Source organism: Prionailurus viverrinus, chromosome E1 (genome assembly GCF_022837055.1).
Source record: "Prionailurus viverrinus isolate Anna chromosome E1, UM_Priviv_1.0, whole genome shotgun sequence".
Classification (NCBI taxonomy): Eukaryota; Metazoa; Chordata; class Mammalia; order Carnivora; family Felidae; genus Prionailurus; species Prionailurus viverrinus.
Window position 1 is genome coordinate 50322065 of NC_062574.1, and position 18565 is coordinate 50340629.

General features: G+C 58.7%; 1 protein-coding gene across 4 annotated transcripts in view; it reads right to left on the reverse strand.

Annotated features, from left to right (window-relative positions):
* RBFOX3 (RNA binding fox-1 homolog 3) overlaps positions 1–18565 on the reverse strand; it is a 450332-nt gene that overhangs the window by 295698 nt on the left and 136069 nt on the right. For all 4 annotated transcript variants that reach the window (XM_047833696.1, XM_047833697.1, XM_047833698.1 and 1 more), the window contains exon 2: positions 17631–17790. The gene's annotated coding sequence lies outside the window, so the exon portion shown is untranslated. The remainder of the gene's footprint in view (positions 1–17630; positions 17791–18565) is intronic.

Genomic DNA, 18565 nt, shown 5'->3' on the forward strand with positions numbered 1-18565 from the left:
GCCTATCTTACGATACGTGTGATTTGCTGAATGCCACGCGGAAGGTGACAAACAGTGGCTCTGTGGGGACAGGATGGCTGTCACCGAACCGGCTGCCGACCCCGGTGATCGCCGGCTCACCGGCGGCCGGGCTCCCAGCCCAGCATCACGACCGAGGGCCGGACCACGTGTCACCAGCCCGGGAGGAGATCCGGGTTCCAAATCCCGAGGAGGGTTTCTACTGAACGCGTGTGGCTTTCACACCCTCGCAAAGTCGAAAAATCGTCACGTTGGACCATCGGAAGTCAGGGACCATCTGAGTTGCTCAGCTACGCAGAGAAATGAAGAGTTGACATGCACTACATGCTCCGAAAGGCATGCTGGCCCCGTTCATGTGAAATGTCCAGAGTACGTGAACCCGTGGAGACAGAACGCTTGCCAGCACAGGGGAGGGGCTGAGGGGTGGCTGCCGATGGGCCCTGCTGATCCCAGGGTCCCCCTGGGATGAAGAAAGCCCTCTGGGGCCAGGCGGAGGTGATGGCTGCACCACAAACACCACGAAGGCTCTAAGTGCCACCAACTCTGACTTTGAAATGACGGACAGTTGACATCATGTTATGTAAACTTTACCTCGATTTGAAAACGACGCCTCGGAATCTCCTGCTCCCACTTGAGCCCAAAGCTCCATCCCCTCTGTCCCAACCCCGGCAGCAACTTCCCAAAAGGACAGTGGTCCGTCCTTCCCCACACGACTGCCACGGTCTGCTCCCCGGAAACCACCTGCATCAGGTCCAGCTGCCGCTCCCCAGGTAGGGCACACGGGACTGCCGTACCAAGACGCCAGCCACCCAGCCTTACCTCCCACGCTCCAGCCAGCCTCTGTCACCCTCTTAAAAAGCTGTGCCCTTTCTTACCTCCATGCCTTTTCTCTGTATGCGGTTCTCTATCCACCTCTCTCTCCCCCCAGAAAACTCCAATGCATCCTTCAAGACCCAGTTGAAAAGCCCTTCCAGCGGGCCCCCAAAGCATCTACCGTACCTCTCCATAGCTCTGTCCTTGGCACAAAGGACAGATAGGCTACGGCATGACTATCTCCTGCACGAGGCAGCAGGCTCCCCAGGGGCAGAAACACATCCTGTTCGCCCGGGAGCCCCGGGACCTAGCATGGGGGCTGACACATCCTCTCATTGCACAAACACCACGGGCGGCCTGGGACTCGGTGAAGAATGAGTAAGAGAGGAGAACAGTGCGGAGGCTTCTCAAAAACCTAGAAATGGAAACACCATACGACCCAGTGACTCCACCACTGGGCATCTACCTGGAGAAAACTAAAACACTGACTCAAAAGGGTATGTGCACCCCATGTTTACTACAGCATTATTTACAACAGGCCAGATGTGGAAGCCCCCAACGTGCCCATCGACAGATGAACGGGTAAAGAACACGTGGCATGTGTGTGTGCAACGGGACATGACGCAGCCATGAAAAAGGAGATCGTGTCATTTGTGACAACGTGGATGGACCCAGAGAGTATGATGCTAAGTGAAATACATCAGAGGAAGAAAAACACTACAGGATCTCACTTATCGGTGGAATCTAAAAAACAAAGCAAACAAAAGGCAGAAACAGACCCATAAACACAGAGAACAAAATGGTGGCTGCCAGAGGGGGAGGTGGGGACGGGCGAGATGGGCGCTGTCCAGTTTCACGATGCGCACGTCCCCCTGCCTCCCAGGGAGAGCCAGCCAAGCTGGGAAAGGGGAGAGTGGAGAGAACAGGCCACCTCTCCAAACAGTCCCTCCTTCTTTGAGCCCTGGTGGCATTTCCAGGGGGAGCTTCACCACTGAAGAACCACAGCCCATGTCTACGCTGCATACACCCCCCATCACGAGCACACAGCTTGGGCACGCCCATGGCAAGCAGAACTTGCTCTAGTGGCTTGAATGGCACACCACCCCCCCCCCAAACCTCACGTCCACCCAGAACCTCAGGATGTGACCTGATTTGGAAAAAGGGTCTATGCTGATTGAATTAGCTATGGATCTTAAGATCCCAGCTTTAGGGCAGGCCCTAAGTGCAATGGCTTGTGTCTTTATAAGAGAGTGGAGAGGGGGATCTGGATGCAGACACGGGGAGAAGGCCACGTAAAGACACAGAGGCACAACGCTGCATACTGCAGACTACCAGCGGCCCCCAGAGGCTGGGAGAGGGGCCCGGAGCAGATCCTCCCTTGGAGCCTCCAGAAGGAGCCAACCCTGCCCGCAGCGGACCTCGGACTTCCGGCCTCCACCACCGTAAGACCACTAGACGTGTTGTATGAAGCCCTCCAGACTGTGGTAAGTTCGTTACAGGAGCCCCAGGAAACTGATAGACTTGCTAACGTTCCAAATAATTTACCACGTTCATGATCTGCCTCCTCTTTCTAGAGGGTACCTTCTTACGAGGGGAGAGGTTTCTGCCTTTTTATCCAGCAAGGGCTCCCAAGCTGCTACACACAGCCCACCACCTGGTGACAGATCAGTGACAACAGAGGGACGAATGCCAGCACACAGGCTGGGGGTCAGTCCGCCACACCCTGAACCCCGGCTCCACCATCTACCAGTCGCGTGACTTTGGGCAGGTCCCCGGGCCTCTCTGAACCCAGGGTTCCTCTTCTGTGGGGTGCAAATAATAACAGCCACTCCCTCGTGGCGCTGTGACAAGGTGTGAACGCCTACAAAGGCTTATAGCGTGTCTGGTACACGGTAATCCCCCAATGTTAGCCGTCAGAAATGGAGTCACTCTAAAATAAATCAACAGTGGGTCCCGATGGGGGCAATTACCCCTCCCCCAAGGGGGGGGTGCGTGTCGGGGGACCTGTCACAGCGGGTGGGAGGGGTGCTGCAGCATCTAGCAGGCGGAGGGGTGGAGGCCAGGGATGCTCTCCAGTCTCCTCCCAAATGTCCACAGAGCCGGCTGAGAAGTCCGCAGAGCAGGGGAAGCAGGACTTCGACGCCGAGTAAAAGCGGGGACACCGAGTGACAAATGTGGAGAGGCTGTGTTCCTAAGACGAGGCCAAGACCTGACCCAGTGGCTGCCCGGAGGTTCTACAGCCCGCAGGCAGGGGCGGTCTGGCCCCCGCCTCCTCTGGAGGCACGAAGGCCACCACTATTCCCGCCACCGTCCCACAACCAGTGGCACCATCGGCGACAAGGACACCGTTTCCCAGGGCCACCCTTTAGACACGAACTCCTCCTGGCTTCAACGCTGAGGCCCCGGCAGCCTCCGACTACCGGAGGGAGGTTTGCCGCCGCCCTGCTGGGCCCAGGTGGGGAGGGCTCGTCGCCGGTGACACACCGCAAGCCCCTCGCTCCCACTGCGCCACAGGCGGGACGAGTCTCTTTCCTCTCGTCCAGAGCGCTTCCAAAGCAGCAGGCACGGTGCCGGGGAGACGTCAGCGACCGCCTGCAGAAGAAGGGACCGTCTGGGGCGGACGGGCCTCTGCCCCCGCCCCGTGCACCCTGCACGGTCCGCGGCTTGAGGAAGACACCCGCCAAGGCCGAGAACGGATACGAGAGCAGGAAAGGAGCGTAGCGGGGCCGCGGACCTCAGCCCACAGAGGAGGCTGCTGGGCCGCCCGGGCCCCCCATCAAAGCCTGGTACGTGTGTTGGGGCGGCCTGGGGACAGGCAACAGATTCCCCCGCAGACATCTGCCTCAGGAGGAGCGTGCTGGCTGCAGACTGGGGTGGGGGGAGCCCACTGCAAGCTGGTGACTGCCACCCGGGGGGGGGGGGGGGGGGGAGGGAGGGAGGCGGCTCTTTTTATAGCAAACAAACAAACTGTTTTGCTTTAAGAAGCCAAAAAGGAAACAAGAAAAAGAAAGCAAGGAAGCAAGAAAGAGAGTACGTTTCTGCCAGCTACCGGGAGAGCACAAGGAGCCATCTGGGTTGGCCGAGGGGAGAAGGCCAGGAGCCAAGCACGCTGAGGCCAGGGCCCCCCTTCCAGGGCCCCTCGGACAGCCGGGCACCAGGTCGCCAGTGCCAGCCGGCCCCAGCGACGCGCCGGGCCCAAGGCCACGCTATGTGGGACTCACCCCGAGTCCTCGCAGGAGCCCAGGGAAGCTTCCCCCGTCTCCCAGGTGGAAGGGCTGGAGCCTCAGCCAGTCGGGGAGGCCGCCGGCCAGCACGTGGGACAGCACGGCGTGGCCCCTCCCTCCACGCTGCCGTCCGGCTGCCGGTCCCGAGCAAGCCCTGAGCGGAGCCCCCCTTCTTCCTCGTCCCCTTCCCCATCACCTCCATCACCTCCATCCTCCCTCTGGTCTTCCGAACCCTGAACCGGTTCACGGCGCTGTGACCCTCCACCGTGGCCTCCGAGGCCGTCCCTCACCGACGCGATGCGGGGCTGACATTATGTGTCCCTTCCCCACTCCCACCGTTCACGCAGTGCGCCGAGCTGCTAACCAGAGAGAGTTCCATCCCGTCACACACGGCATGGACTATTTATAACCCCGGAAACATCTTTATTATTATTTCTCTCCCCCCGCGTCCCCCCTCCAGAAACAATCTCACACGATCCTGAGTGCACGCCGCCGTGGAGGGCTACGGGGCTGCAGGGCCGCGGGCCGGGGCGCTTCCTCCGGCCCTGCCCGGCGAGCAGATGGCAGCGTGGGCGTTAGGTACCAGCCTCCTGGCAATCGGAACATCTGTTCCCGTTAGAAAATGCTAATTGCCATCAATCAGGACAGCACCTACCCACATTTACATGCAAGCACACGCAAAAAAAAAAAAAAAAATACATCTAAATTTCTTCAAGCACAACACTCCCTGCATGATAACTAGGCGGGTCTGTGCCTTCACCACACGAGGAGTAGCCAGGGGGGGCCAGCCCTCATCCAGAAGGATCCAACCTTGACCACCCCCAGCCTCTCCGGGACCTGCCCCTGGACCCACATCGAGGAAAAAGGTTGGGGAATCCCTCAGTGGGAGGCCGGGCTCCTTCCTCCCCCACGGCCTCTCGTCTGCCCGCCCCGGGGGTGGACACGGGGTCGCTGGCTCTGCACCGTGAGGGTCGGGTCACCCGAACAGAACTCCTGCAGGGAGCAGACATTCCTTTGAGCTCTGGGTTTGCAGGGGCTGGCAACCTCTCTCTGAGCCTCGCAGAAACAACCCGGCCAAATCCTTCAGCCCAGGAGTCTGCTCCGTCTGCAAATCTGAGGGGTGGTCCAGAAGTCTCCCTGCCCTAAGTGCTTGTGCGGAGATGCTCTGCAGTTCTGGAATGTTCCAGCCCCAGGTGCCCTTGTGTAGCAGGCCAGGGGTCGGGTGGGACCATGCACTGGTGGCTGTTCCCCGTCCCCTAGCCCTGGGTCCCTCGGGCCAGCACTGGGTTGAGACATCGCGTACTTCCCCAGACCTCGGTGATCTGGAACGCTCCTGGGAGACGGGGGAGAACTGCAGAGTGGTCTGCAGTGATTCAAGATGCTGACGACATACCACAGGTGACGCCCTGCCAGCAGCCCGAGGGCCCTCCACGCTTCCAGAAGGTGGGCTCGGAATATCAGCCTATTCTGTAACAGGGAACGAGGATTTTCCTGAAAGCCCTTCCACACGCCCACATGCACACCCCAAAGGAAGCAAGCGAGTTTGCTCATTTTTCTCCCGGACACGGGTGCTGTTGCCAGCCGTGGCTGCCTCGAGGCCCAGGGACTGGTTTGAGGGGTAGCTTGTCCTAACAAAAAGGGGTGTCTCGCGGCCGATGAGTGAGGCCCAGGCTCCCTTTGCCTTGAGGATCGACGTCACCAGGTGGGAAGGAGGGCCTCCGGGGCTCCAAGCTGCCAGGTGGGGTCACAACCCGTGTTGACCACATCCCGACGGTGTAGAATCAGGGTCTGTGAACTGCGGCCCAGGCCCACCTTCACGCCGCAGGAGATGTGTATACAAGATGCATGGCGGGTCTGTTGTGGCATGTGGTTAAGAGAGCCGTGGGTCACCCCTCTCCCCGTCTTTAGTTCCCCAAAGCAAGGTGTCTTGGTCAGAGGCCTTGGGAGATGAACAGAAAACAAGGAGCTGGGCTCACGGAGGGAAGAGACGGAGAAGGAGAGGCGGGAAAATCTCACGCCGTGTTGCCAATTTATTCTTCTTTTAAGAAGGCCCCTGTGCTCAGGGCCTGATAAAAACAGGGAGGATGCTGGGGACACAGCCACATGCTGTCCGTGAAGTGTGTCCCAGCTGGACGCCGTGGCCAGCCTGCCTGGAAAAGGAAGGACTGCAAACCCCACCAGGCAGCTCCCGCTCCTGGCTGTTCCCCAGCTGCGAAGGTGGGTGGTGGTACCTGTGCCCCACATCGCTCCCCCCTCCCCCTCCAGGCTCCGTGGCGGCCAGTCGTCAGGATCTAGTGGGACTTCATCCAGATCCGGCCCATGCCAGGCTCTGTCTGTGTCCTGTGGGCCACTTTAACCGGGCTCATTACTCTCTTTTCTCAAAATTCAGTCTTTCTCTCCACTAAGGTCTTGGGAGTGCTCCTGGGTGGAGACCTTGAGCGGGGTCTCCAGAGTCTGTCCTCCCTCCCCCTGGCCTCCCCATCCTGTTCTCTGAGCCTCCGATTTCTCCCGCAGCCCAGGCCCGGCTCTGCCCCGTCCGAAGCCGTCGTGGAGGCATGGAAGTTGCACTTGGCCAGAAGGAGCAGCTGGACAGTCACCAGCTGTGGGAAGGCGGGGGAGGGGGGAACAGGAGCCCACAGAGAGGCAATAATGTGGGTGGAACAGCCAGGACACAGGCGGGGGGCAGGACAGGTTCCGGGGGGTGGGGGCCAGGCCGTGGAAGTCAGAGTCAGAGGTCACAGGCCCGCCCTCAGTCCCGACCGTCACTCCACAAGATTCCTCTGGCAGATTTCCACGTCCCTTCCTGGCTTTCCTCCTTCCCCTTCCCCTTTCCCACCTCTTAGCTTTCCCGCCCTCGTGCGTTTGCCGAGTCCCGAGAGCTGCATAAGCCTCAGCTCGGCAAAGAAACACAACTGTGACCGTCTGCCCTGAGCACCCCGATAAGATCAAGAACGGATGAAGTTTTCAAAATCATCTTTGCAATATTAGTAATAACGAGCAATGAAAATAAACAAAGACTTCCAGAGAGAAAGAGGGGATGGGCAGACGGACAGACAGATGAACAGACACCCACACACGTACGTATACGCATAAGAGACACACGGAAGAACGGATGGGCGGATGGATGGATGGATGGATACACACGTACTTGGATGGATGAAAGGTACAAGGGTGGACGAGTGGATGCACAGATTGGTGGACACACGGGTAAGTCGTCTGTACACGCTGCCTAGTAGGGAATGGACAGGGTCTGCCACAGAGGAAAGGTGTGCAGACGCAGGTCTGCTGTCACAGCCCCATCTGGTGGTTCCTCCGTCACACCCAGAGGGCCACATGTGACCCATGATTCAACTGTTCCCAGAGTTAGGGGAGAGTATTCCAAGAGGTACAACTAAACCACCGTCCAAACACTGTATCCGGGACGTTCTATGGAAAGCCTTCCGGGAAACCTACCGCATGCAGAGCTGGGGGGGGCAAGGGGGGGGAACAAAGCAGCAGCAGAAGCTGGTGCCCTTAAACCCCAAGAGGAACGGGGACGAGCAGAGGAGGGGAGACAGGGACCCAAGAGAACCTCCACGGGCAGAGAATGAAGGAGGGCAGCCCCAGAGCCCGCTGCGCACACCTCCCAGGTGCCCTCTGCACGGGGGGAGGGACAGCACCTGAGGACAGAAAGCAGAGAGGGTGACACCGGGGCCATGCCAACCTGGTATCCCTCCCAGGGAGCCGTTCCCCCAAACCGAGGACGATGGGCAGGCCTTCAGGGACCCTGTGGAGACAAACACAGTGGCCGTGCTGTTTGGGGAGAGAGATGCGTACCCTTAAAAAAAAAACTACTGTTTTCAGATCATTTACGATTCACAAGAAATTCCAAAAACAGTACAGGAAATTCTTACGTACCCTTCTGTTATAGGCTGAACCGCGTATCCTCAAAATTCACATGTTCAAGCCCTAAGCCCCAGCAGCACCTCAGAATGTGACCATATCTGGAGACGGGGCTTTTAGAGGTCATTACATTAACCCACCCGTGGCTGGTGTTCTTTTGGAAGAGGAGATCAGGACACAGACACGCACAAGGGGAGGACCCTGTGAGGACACAGGGAGAAGGTGGCCAGCTGCGAGCCCAGAACAGAGACCTCGGGAGAGACCGCCCCGGCCACCACCTGGATCCTGGACATCCAGCCTCCAGAACTATGAGGCCACCCGGGCTGTGGTCTTTGTTATGGCAGCCTCAGCACAGTAGAGTCCCCCGCACATCCGACGTCACCGAGGCACGTTCTCGAGGCAGGACCCCGCTCTGGGTGTGCTGGCCCATGTCACAGCCTATTTGAGATGTGATGGGTACCCTCTCCAGTCAGGCCTGCTCAAAGCACCTGTGGTGAAGGGCTCTGTACGTAAGGAACGTAGATCCCATATGAAAGGGATTACTGGGAAACACGGAATAAAAAAGACAAGATACAAAGCCCAATTTCTCACGAATGGATCCACGAGCTATGAAGTCACTCTCATAAACGACTCTCCGTGCTTATTCCCAGGCCCTGCCCTCATCTTCCAGGGACCAGGGGCAGTGGCTCAAGGGCAGGCTCTGTCCACAGACCTCACCTCGAGTAGCTCTCTGATTTGTAAATTTTTTTCAACGTTTATTTTTGAGAGACAGACAGAGACAGAGTGCCAGCGGGGGAGGGGCAGAGAGAAAGAGAGACACAGAATCCCAAGCAGGCTCCAGGCTCCGAGCCGTCAGCCCAGAGCCCGATGTGGGGCTCGAACTCATGAAATGCAAGATCATGACCTGAGCTGAAGTCGGACGCTTAACCGACTGAGCCACCCAGGCGCCCTCTATTTACATTCGAAAAGACTTTTGTGGATTTGATGGACTGTAGTTTCCTTATTCCCTCACTGCTGACTATTTACACTATGTCCATTTTCAAGTATCTCATTTATCATTTTTTTAATGTTGTATTATTTATTTTTGAGAGAGAGAGCGAGAGCATGAGTGGGGGAGGGACAGAGAGGGAGACACAGAATCGGAAGCAGGCTCCAGGCTCCGAGCTGTCAGCACAGAGCCTGACATGGGGCTGGAGCCCACGGACCATGAGATCATCACCTGAGCCGAAGTCAGATGCTGAATCGACTGAGCCCCCCCAGGCGCCCCGAGTAGCTCTGACTTGGATCATTCGAGACAGGCGTCCTGAGCCAGTGCTGTCCCCAGAGAGCCACGTGGGTTCCAAGTCTGGACGACCCCAGGCTAATCCTTCATCTGTGGCTCAGTTTCCTGGTGGGAACTCAGCTCCTTGGGTTGTCACGAGGATTCACAAGAATGACACATGTCAACCTAGCAACGGGAACCTCGGGTGGAGAGTCCGCGTGCACGTGTCACCCCAGGACACCCGCCCGACTGGTCTCCACGCCATGGATACGTCAGACTCTCCAGGCCTCCCTCGTGAAGGTGTTCCAGGACAGTGCTGTTTGATCTTCCTTGAACTTGGGCTTATCTTCTGATGGCTTCCAGGGCCTTCCGTAACGCTGACATCCTGACGAACCCCCACTGGTAGCTGCGGGTGGCCACACCCCACGAGCCTCCTGCACCTCCAGCCGGCGGTACTCAGCAGTGCTCGGCGACACAAGGTCACTCAAAAACGCCATCTGTCCAATCTCTACCTCCTCTCCCGCCCCACGGAAGCAGAGAGAACGGACTCTGTCCTGCCTGTGCCTTCTCTCCTACACGCGCACACCCAACACGAAAGCTGGGCCAGTCCCCGCCTCTACCTCTAAATTAATTTTTCTTCCTGAGACATTTGCTGACCCTCCTTGTCTGCTCTTTGCCCCACAGAACACAGATGTCTTTGAAAGCGCCAGGCCTAGGGATAGTTAATGTATCCTTGCAGACTGGATTAAAAGAAAGAGTTTTCTCCCAGACCATAAAAACCCTTGCTTGTCCGTTTGTCCGTTCACTGCCAGCCTGTGTGTCCATGCAGAGAAACAAAGTGAGGGTCCCACGGAACCAGATGGGTGCCCGCTGGGCAGCGGGATCAGCAAAAACAGTGACCCACAAACCCTCATGGCCCCCGGGGTCATAACCCAGTTTGAACCCAGAATCGGTGACATGGGACCGGCGTGTGGCTCCGCCTGGGACATCTTTAAGTCACACGGTGCACACAGCAACTCTGGGTGACGGGACCCTTCGGGTCCTGCGTGCCCACGTGTGCCGACAAGCATCCTGGGGCATGAAGATGGTCCCTCCCTCCCCTCCGTGCACCTGCTGACGGCAACAACCATTTCCCAGCTCAGCCTGGAGACACGGCCCTTATCCGGACGCTCAGCCTCTCGCGGGAAGACGATGAGCCGCCATCAGGAACAAAAGTTTTCCCAGGAGGCCACCTCACCGACGTTTGACTTTTGCATCTGTAAACATCAGGACAGCTTGTCCCCAGGCTCTGTCTTCCGCGTGTGTTCCTCCTTGTCCCCGGCGCCGTTTGGCCCTCTCTCTAGTGTCCTTGTAGGCCCCCCCCCTTACGGATTCTCACTTCCGCGACTGTCAGCTTGGCTTTATTCCTCCCGGGGCCCTGCCGGCCTCCTTGGTCTTCCGAGCCAGCATGTTCCACAACTGTAGCCCGACCGCGTACAGGGTCCCATTGGCTCCCCCGGGTTTTCCCCCCTCACCTTCTCCCACCCGCCTCCTTCCTGCAGGGAGACCCTCGCCAGCAAAACAAAACCGTGTGACCCAGACCTGGACCGAAAACGGTTCATTTTCAGGCCTAGATTTGGGGGGAGGGGGAGGCTGGCCTTTTAATTCTTGGTTTTTGTTCTCAAGACCGCTGTCAACAGTGGGACGGCGGGAGGTGGGTGGAGAAGAGCAAGTCGGGGACACAAGAAAGGCTCCCAGCCGATGACCACGGGGCGCCGGTGCCTCCTGCTGTCGTTAAGGAGGATCTGTAAGCTTGGGGAAGGGCTGCATTGAGAAGGCTCGTCTTGCAGCTCAGGGTCATGCTGGCCTTCACTTCCTGACTGGCCTACAGGCATCATCGTCTTTAAAAGGACAGACGAGAGGGGCGCCTGGGTGGCTCAGTCGGTTGAGCGTCCGACTTCAGCCAGGTCACGATCTCGCGGTCCGTGAGTTCGAGCCCTGCGTCGGGCTCTGTCCCGACCGCTCAGAGCCTGGAGCTGCTTCGGATTCTGTGTCTCCCTCTCTCTCTCTGCCCCTCCCCTGCTCGTGCTCTGTCTGTCTCTCTCTCAAAAATAAATAAACGTGGGGCGCCTGGGTGGCGCAGTCGGTTAAGCGTCCGACTTCAGCCAGGTCACGATCTCGCGGTCCGTGAGTTCGAGCCCCGCGTCGGGCTCTGGGCTGATGGCTCGGAGCCTGGAGCCTGTTTCCGATTCTGTGTCTCCCTCTCTCTCTGCCCCTCCCCCGTTCATGCTCTGTCTCTCTCTGTCCCAAAAATAAATAAACGTTGAAAAAAAATATATAAATAAATAAATAAATAAACGTTAAAATAAATAACAATAAAAGAACTGGTGAGAATCCTAGTGTCTGAGTGGAATCCATGGGGCCAGAGGCAGTGGGGGGACAGCTCGGTGCCTGGGCTCACCTTCCTCCCAGCAGTCTTGGGAGATGTAGTAGGTAGAATCTTGTCCCTCTGACCCCCAGAACCCATGCATGTGATCTCATTTGAAAAGAGGGTCTTTGCAGATGTGGTGGAGGGTGAAGATGAGAGGAGGTCCTAGTGGAATGGGGTGGCCCCGATCCAACGGCCGGTGTCCTCACCGGACGAGGGAGATTTGCAGCACACACGCACAGAGGGCATCACCACGCGAAGGCACAGGGCCAGGCAGGCACAGAGCAGGGGAGAAGCCACGTGGTGATGGAGGCAGAGGATGACACGATGGGTTTACCGGCCAGGGAGCGCCAAGCACTGCCGGCAGCCACCAGCATCTGGGGGAGGGGGCGGGGCCCCGCTGACACCTTGACACCCAGCCCCCGGCACTGTGACAGGATCTGTTTCTGCTGTTTTAATCCCCACCCCCAGGCTGTGCTCCCGGGTCAGGGCAGCCCCAGGGCCGCCTCAGGGTTCACCCTCCCGAGGCTGCGGGCTCTGGGGCCGCGGGGACCAGGCCTGCTCCCGCGAGAGGGCTGCGGGCTCTCCAGACGACTGCCATCTGGGGAGAAACAGCAGAGCCTGCCTTCCAGCACCAGCACTGAGGCTGCATCTGGAAACTCTTCTCACCTTTAATTGTTCTAAATGCTCCAACACACTGAGTGACTAATGGGCTCTAATTGGACCGCTCCTGGGGCGGAGGGAGGGCAATGCTCCCACCAGGCGCCTGTCCAGGACCCATCCAGCCCCCACCCCCCCCCAACGCAGCTCACTCACAGGGCTCCAAAGCCACCAGGACAAAACACTGTCCTGCTCTTCTGCTGTTTTACAAATGTCTCACCAGTGCCCACAGGAGTAGGTTTATCCTTCAACCAACACAAATGGGGCAAAGGAAAGGAAAGCGGGGAAGCCAAATGTAGGTGGGATGAGACATCCCCGCTGCCCCCAGGTTTGTGAGATCTGTCTGGGACAGACACAGGGGCTCCCAGAGACAGAGCCGCACGAGTTCATTCCACGGATGCTAAGGACAGCCGGGAAGATTCCAGCCACAGCTAAACCATGGAGGAAGGGGAGGGGAGTAGGGGAGGCAGGAGGGAGGGCTCCAGGTCCCCCTCCTCTCCCTTCCTCAAGGGCACATGCCCGGAACCTGCTCCAGAAACAAGGATTCAAGCTGATCTCGACACCCTTCCCGGATCCTCCTTTCCCAAAACATTTAGCAATGAAAGAAAGAGGAACCACGGATGTTCCTAGAAGGATCCATGTCTCCACAGATTGGCTCAAGCTACCGTCTTCGAGAGCAACTGTCGGGTACAGGAGGAAGTCAGGTGCCCCTGCGAGAAGGCGGAAACACCACGGCACCGTTCAGGTGGCATTACCAGCTCCACCAGCAGCACCAGGACCTCCTCATGCGTGGCAGGAATGTATCAACTCCAAGTGTCAGAAAAACATCCCATTAGCTTCTGGCGTAGCTAGATAAAGCCATGCTCTCCCTCTCCCCACCACGGGGGAGACATTTGCCTCGATGCTCTAGAAAGCTCTGTGTGCATTAATATTGCTGATGCGGGCAGCCTCTGCTTCTGCTTGGCCCCCCGAGGAAGCCATGTGATGGATTCCAGTTTAACAGCTTTTAAAAACAAGCAGACAAGAGACGGGGCGTGATGGATGGCACAGGAAGCGCGCCCGTTCGGGGATGATTTATGGGAAGTTGCATGTTGCAGCTCCGGGGTCCGTCCCCAAGGAGGGGGTGGGGGGCGGCCGGGGTAGACAGACGGGTTCTCGTGCCGAAGGGGGGCGACGCCCGACGTGCACCAGCTGCACAGTTATGACACGTTCGCCCTCTGCCCCAACACGAGCGCAGCAGCCCCTGCTCTCGGGCACACGCCGCCCCCTCGTGTGGCCGTGTTTAAAGGAGTCGAAGCGGTACCTCTGGCCGGGCCAAAGCCTTTCTTCTTGAGCAGGAAGCGTGAGCTCTGGCTGGACCGTCTCCTCCCCTGCAGGTTTCAGGGGCAGCCTCTGAGGGGCCAGAGGTCAGGGCAGAGGGCCTTGTTGTGTCGTCTCGGCTTCCAGAACAAGCCCACCCCCCCGCCCCGGTCCAAAAGCATCTGGAGGAGGAGGAGCCTGACACACAGACGGAGGCCGGGTGGTTGTGGTTCCGAAGGATTCAGAGAACGGCAAGGGGGAGGGGAGAGGGCCGGACACAAGAGCCAAGATGCCCACCGTGAGTTTCGCCAGGTCACTGGTAAGCGGGCTCCCTCCCCAGTGACCTGAAGCACCGATCTGCCCCAGGCCTCCACCACTACACGCAAGAAACGAGTCTCATTTTGTAGCAGGTTAATTTCCACCCATGTTTTCAATAGGGACTCAGCATTTACTACACAGTAAAACCCAAACTGAATCCACATCGGAAGGATGAGCCTTAAAATGGGATCTAATCCATGGGACGCTTTCCAAGGCAGAAGAGGTGTCCCCTCCCCGCCAGCAAGGACGCCCCTGCAGTGATGGGGAGCTGCGTGCACTAAATGGCCCCGCAGCCCCAGGGGATGGACCAGCCCCACGCGCTGCAGCACGGGCTCCTTCGGGTTCACGCCTGCACTGACCTTGCCCATGACTGACCCCGGCGACCACCGTGGAAGGCGTGCGGGAGCGCCTCACGCCCTCTCCCCCTCACTGGCTTCCCCCAAACCTCCATCCCCCAGCTGGCTCTCCTCCTGCCAGCGGAGGCCAGGGCACGCTCCACCGGGCGTCATGAAATCATGGACGGGGGGCCTCTGAGAGGGGGAGGGATTGGGATGCCTGCCGCCTCTCCCGATTTTCCTTCCAGACATCAGAGCTCGACGCACTGGGGGCCCGGGGGTGGGCCTGGCTCCCTCCGGAGGGCCTGTCTGGGTCCCCTCGAGAACAGCGGCTGGCACGCCAGACCACCGCTCCGTGGGCCTGGCCTCTCCCTTCGGAGACCCACCAGTCTCCTGAAGTGGACTAAAAGGCAGAACACAGCCCAGCTTCCTCTGCAGGCTTCCAACTGCTCGGCACAACAGGGACACGCAAGTCTCCCCTGGTGCTTTCTTTCCCCTTGGCCCACCCCCCGCCTCCCCCCGGGGAGGAAGGAGACTCCAAAGCACATGGCCCATTTCACGATGTCAGAGTGTGCCTTGGCATCACGGAGGGGAGACGCAGCTCCAGGCCCAAAGGGACTTGCACAGGCCCCACTGAGCCCCGAGTTTCCCAGACCTGCCAGCCGGGACCGGCCAGTCTGGTGCTTTTGGCTTTGACACCCCCAAGAATTTACCTTTTCACCCAAAGCTGAGCCCTGCAATCACCTTCAAGGAAAAGCATCTTTTCGGGGGTCACCTGCCCACAGGAGGTCTGCACTCTACTGCTCTTTCCCTGGGGCAGTACCATGGGCACTTGCTTAGACCCAGGATCCTGAGATTTAGGGGACGGTGCATGACCCCAGGGTGGCTTGGCCCACAATGAGGTCAGCCCCAAGCTGTGCGTCCACTATGGGTGGTTTTATGGTAGCACTGAGGGGACCTCCAATCCCGAAGGATTCCGAAGGTCCATGGGATCGAGACTTTTGGAACGGTCGCATGGCCTGGCTCCCCTGCCCAGCACAGCTGCAGTATATGACTTCCCTTCGCAGGCTTTCTAAGGGGTCCCCGAAGGTCTAGCAGTGATGTGACAGAATCGTTTCCGTGTAGAAAGGTGGTTGTTGAAAATTCTCATCTCAAACACATCCCCAGACCCACCCTTCACATCCTGGGTCCATGGCATAGCCCCCCCCCTCCCTGGGACAAGCAGGAACCTCCTTATGGTGGCCTTGCTTCTGCCCCGACCTCCTTCCCCATCCACTCCCCACACAGAAGGCAATGTCATCTGCACACAACTCGAGTCTGCTGATTCAACCCCTTGCTCAGAGGCCTTCAGTGGCTCCTGCCATCTTTTATTTTCAAATTTCTTAATGTTTAACTCATTTTTGAAACACAGAGAGAGAGATACAGACAGAGCATGAGCAGGGGAGGAGCAGAGAGAGAGGGAGACACAGAATCCGAAGCAGGCTCTAGGCCCTGAGCTGTCAGCACAGAGCCCGACGCGGGGCTCCCACCCACCAACTGCAAGATCATGACCTGAGCCGAAGTCGGACAGCAGTTCCTACCATCTTTAAGACAAAACCCCAAGTCCTCACCCCTGGCCTAAAAGTTTCTGCAGGTAGGCCCTACACCGTCTGCCCTATCTCCTCCCACCCCGCTCCCCCCTGGACCCCGGCAGACCAACCTTCTTGCTACTTCTCCAACATGCCTCAGGGCCTTTGCACCTGCCAGGCCCTCTGTCTGAACTGCTCTTCCCAGGGCTCGGCTGGTTCCCTCCCTCACCCCCATCAGCCTCCAGGGCCTGCCCGGACTGCCCTGTGAGAACAGCAGCCTCTACCAACCTCGATTGCCTCTGACCACCCTTCTTCATAGCCTTATCGCTACCTGACATGAGACGTGCAACTCGTCCCCAGCGGAGGATACACGGCAAGGACTTGGCTTTGTCGCCACCAAGCTGCAGCCTCCACAACAGAGTCAGCGAGTATGGTTCAATGACAGCACACGGACCAGTCGGTACATGATCAACCCTAGGCAAAAAGAGGGCCCCCAGACACCCCGAGGCAGAGAGGAGAGCCCATTTGGATCGTGGGAAGAAAGGCAGCAGTGCGGACCTGGCAAGGCTCCTGTACCTTATGCAGAAGCTGATGGCGTGCACGCGAAAGGGGTACTGGAGACACCAGCCTGTGTCCTCGGCTCTTTGCCCAGAATTCCTATGGGCATCGTTTGCTCCGCCCAGAAAAGGGTCAGCACAGAGGCGGACTGCCATGCAGGGCCCAAGTCCCTCCTGCCCGGCCTTGGATGAGCCCCACCCTCCAGTTGTATGCAGTTTCTTAGTGGGGACCGGGCTGCACTGACCTTCGTGGTGATGTAATAACGTACCCGGTTTTTGTCCCTGGTTCCTGGGAGGTAACCTCTAAAACCTTTGGAACTCCCGAGGGATGGGAATGTCCTCTGTTATGCCCACACCCGACTTCACGCTGACTGGGTGACTCTTGAGTCCTTAGGCAGAGGGACCCTGATTGGAGAGCTGGAGCTTTCACTTCCCCGCTCAGGGGAGAGAGGGACAGGGAACAGAGTCCAGTCTTGGGGCCAATGACATAATAGGACTCCGGTAAAACTCTGGACACTCCCAGCTCAGGCAGCTTTGTGAGGGGAGAGCACGTGGATGTGCCGGGAGGGTGAGCTGTCCTGACCCTGCAGGGTGAGGGCAGACTTGGTCCCATCTACGTGTGTCCCTTATTACGGAAACACAACCGTGAGTGTGGCTCTTAAGTTCGGAGAGTCATTCTAGCAGATTATCAACACGGAGGGTCACGGGAATTTGTAGCCGGTCCATCAGAAGTGCAAGTGGCCCCCAAGACTTGTGGCTGGCGTCTGAGGTGGGACAGGCCCGGAGCCTGCGGGGCGGTCTTTCGCTAACCCGCTAACCCTGGGGTTGTGGGGTGAGCTCCTGGTACGGCTGAAGTGTCATGGAGCAATCGTCCGGTCCCCTCGGGAGCCAGGTGGGGACACCAGAGCCGCTGGCCGGGCTGCAGGGAAATCTGGGCAGGGGAAGGTCAGACCCGACCTCGGCCTCCACGGCAGTCTGCGCTGAACCCAGACGGTGGACGCTGCGCCCCGCCCACCTTCCTTCCTGGGATGATAACTCTGCCGCCAGGCTGACACGTTTCAGGTCACAGATAGCAGGCACTCCTTACCAACCGGAGCCAGCACATTCCTGGGCATCTGCCCCAACGCTCCCCATCCCGACCCTGAGGCCATCCCGACCCTGAGGCCACGAAAGACGAGCAAGCAGAGAAGTCCCCAGCCTGCAATCCCCTCGGGTCAATAAAATGTTTCTCAATCACAAGTGCAACCTCCTCCCTGAAGGATCGGTGTGGTGGCCGGCGGCGCCTTACCTGGTAGTGGTGGGTGAGGTCTGTTTGGCTGCAGCAGGGAGGTGACCCCCTCCCTGTGGGATTCTTTCCAGAACGTTCTGGGGTGGAAGGCTGCTGGGAAATACGGGCGGGCGGCGTATCGGCAGGAAAAGTTTCAGGTTCTCAGAGACAGATTCTCAACCTGGAGGAAAAGAAAAGGAAAAGATTTAAATGCCTTCGAAGCAAACATTTTCTTTTTGACGTCAAAGGAGCACGGGTGTTAGCAAACAAGAGAAGAGGGGGTGCCCGAGGTCACACCCCAGGGGAACGCGAGGGGAACCCGTCTGAAGACAAAGCGTTGGGACCCTATCGCCAAAGGGCAGCTGGGCTGCCCCTGCTGCTCCATCAGCCCTCCCGCTGCGATGCCCCCTAAATGATATCTGGCCCCCCTCCCCCCCTCGCCCCCCAATGCTGACCCCACCCCGTCCGGTCTGGCCCGTCCCATCACTTCCCGCCTCACCCACTGCAAAGTCCAGGGCCCATCACTGCTATCATTCCTGAAACTCCCTTGTCCCTCTCTTTTTGAAAGGTGGTGCCACTCTCCAACCGTGTCCTTTGTCATTGGGAGGAAACACCCAGAGCTGCTACAGTGACCTACAAGCCAGGCGACGCCAGGTTTGGGGACCCTGACGCTTACGATTCGGCGGCGGGGGGTGGGTGGCGGGGGCGGGGGGAGGGCTGTCTCAGATGACAAAGCCAAAAATAACGCTGCAGGGTCTCGCTGGGGCCATGGGTGCACAGCTTCCAGGTGAATCCCGCTCTGCCCACGGGACCCTCGCAGCGCCTGCACCTCCTGCAGTCCCAGGCCTGCTGGCTGCCCCGCGCACGAGAGCGCCTCCCCCTGCACCACGCCTGTGCACCTACATAACTGCGTAACTGCGTGGATCGCCCCTCCCGGCCTGGGAATGTGTGGTAAG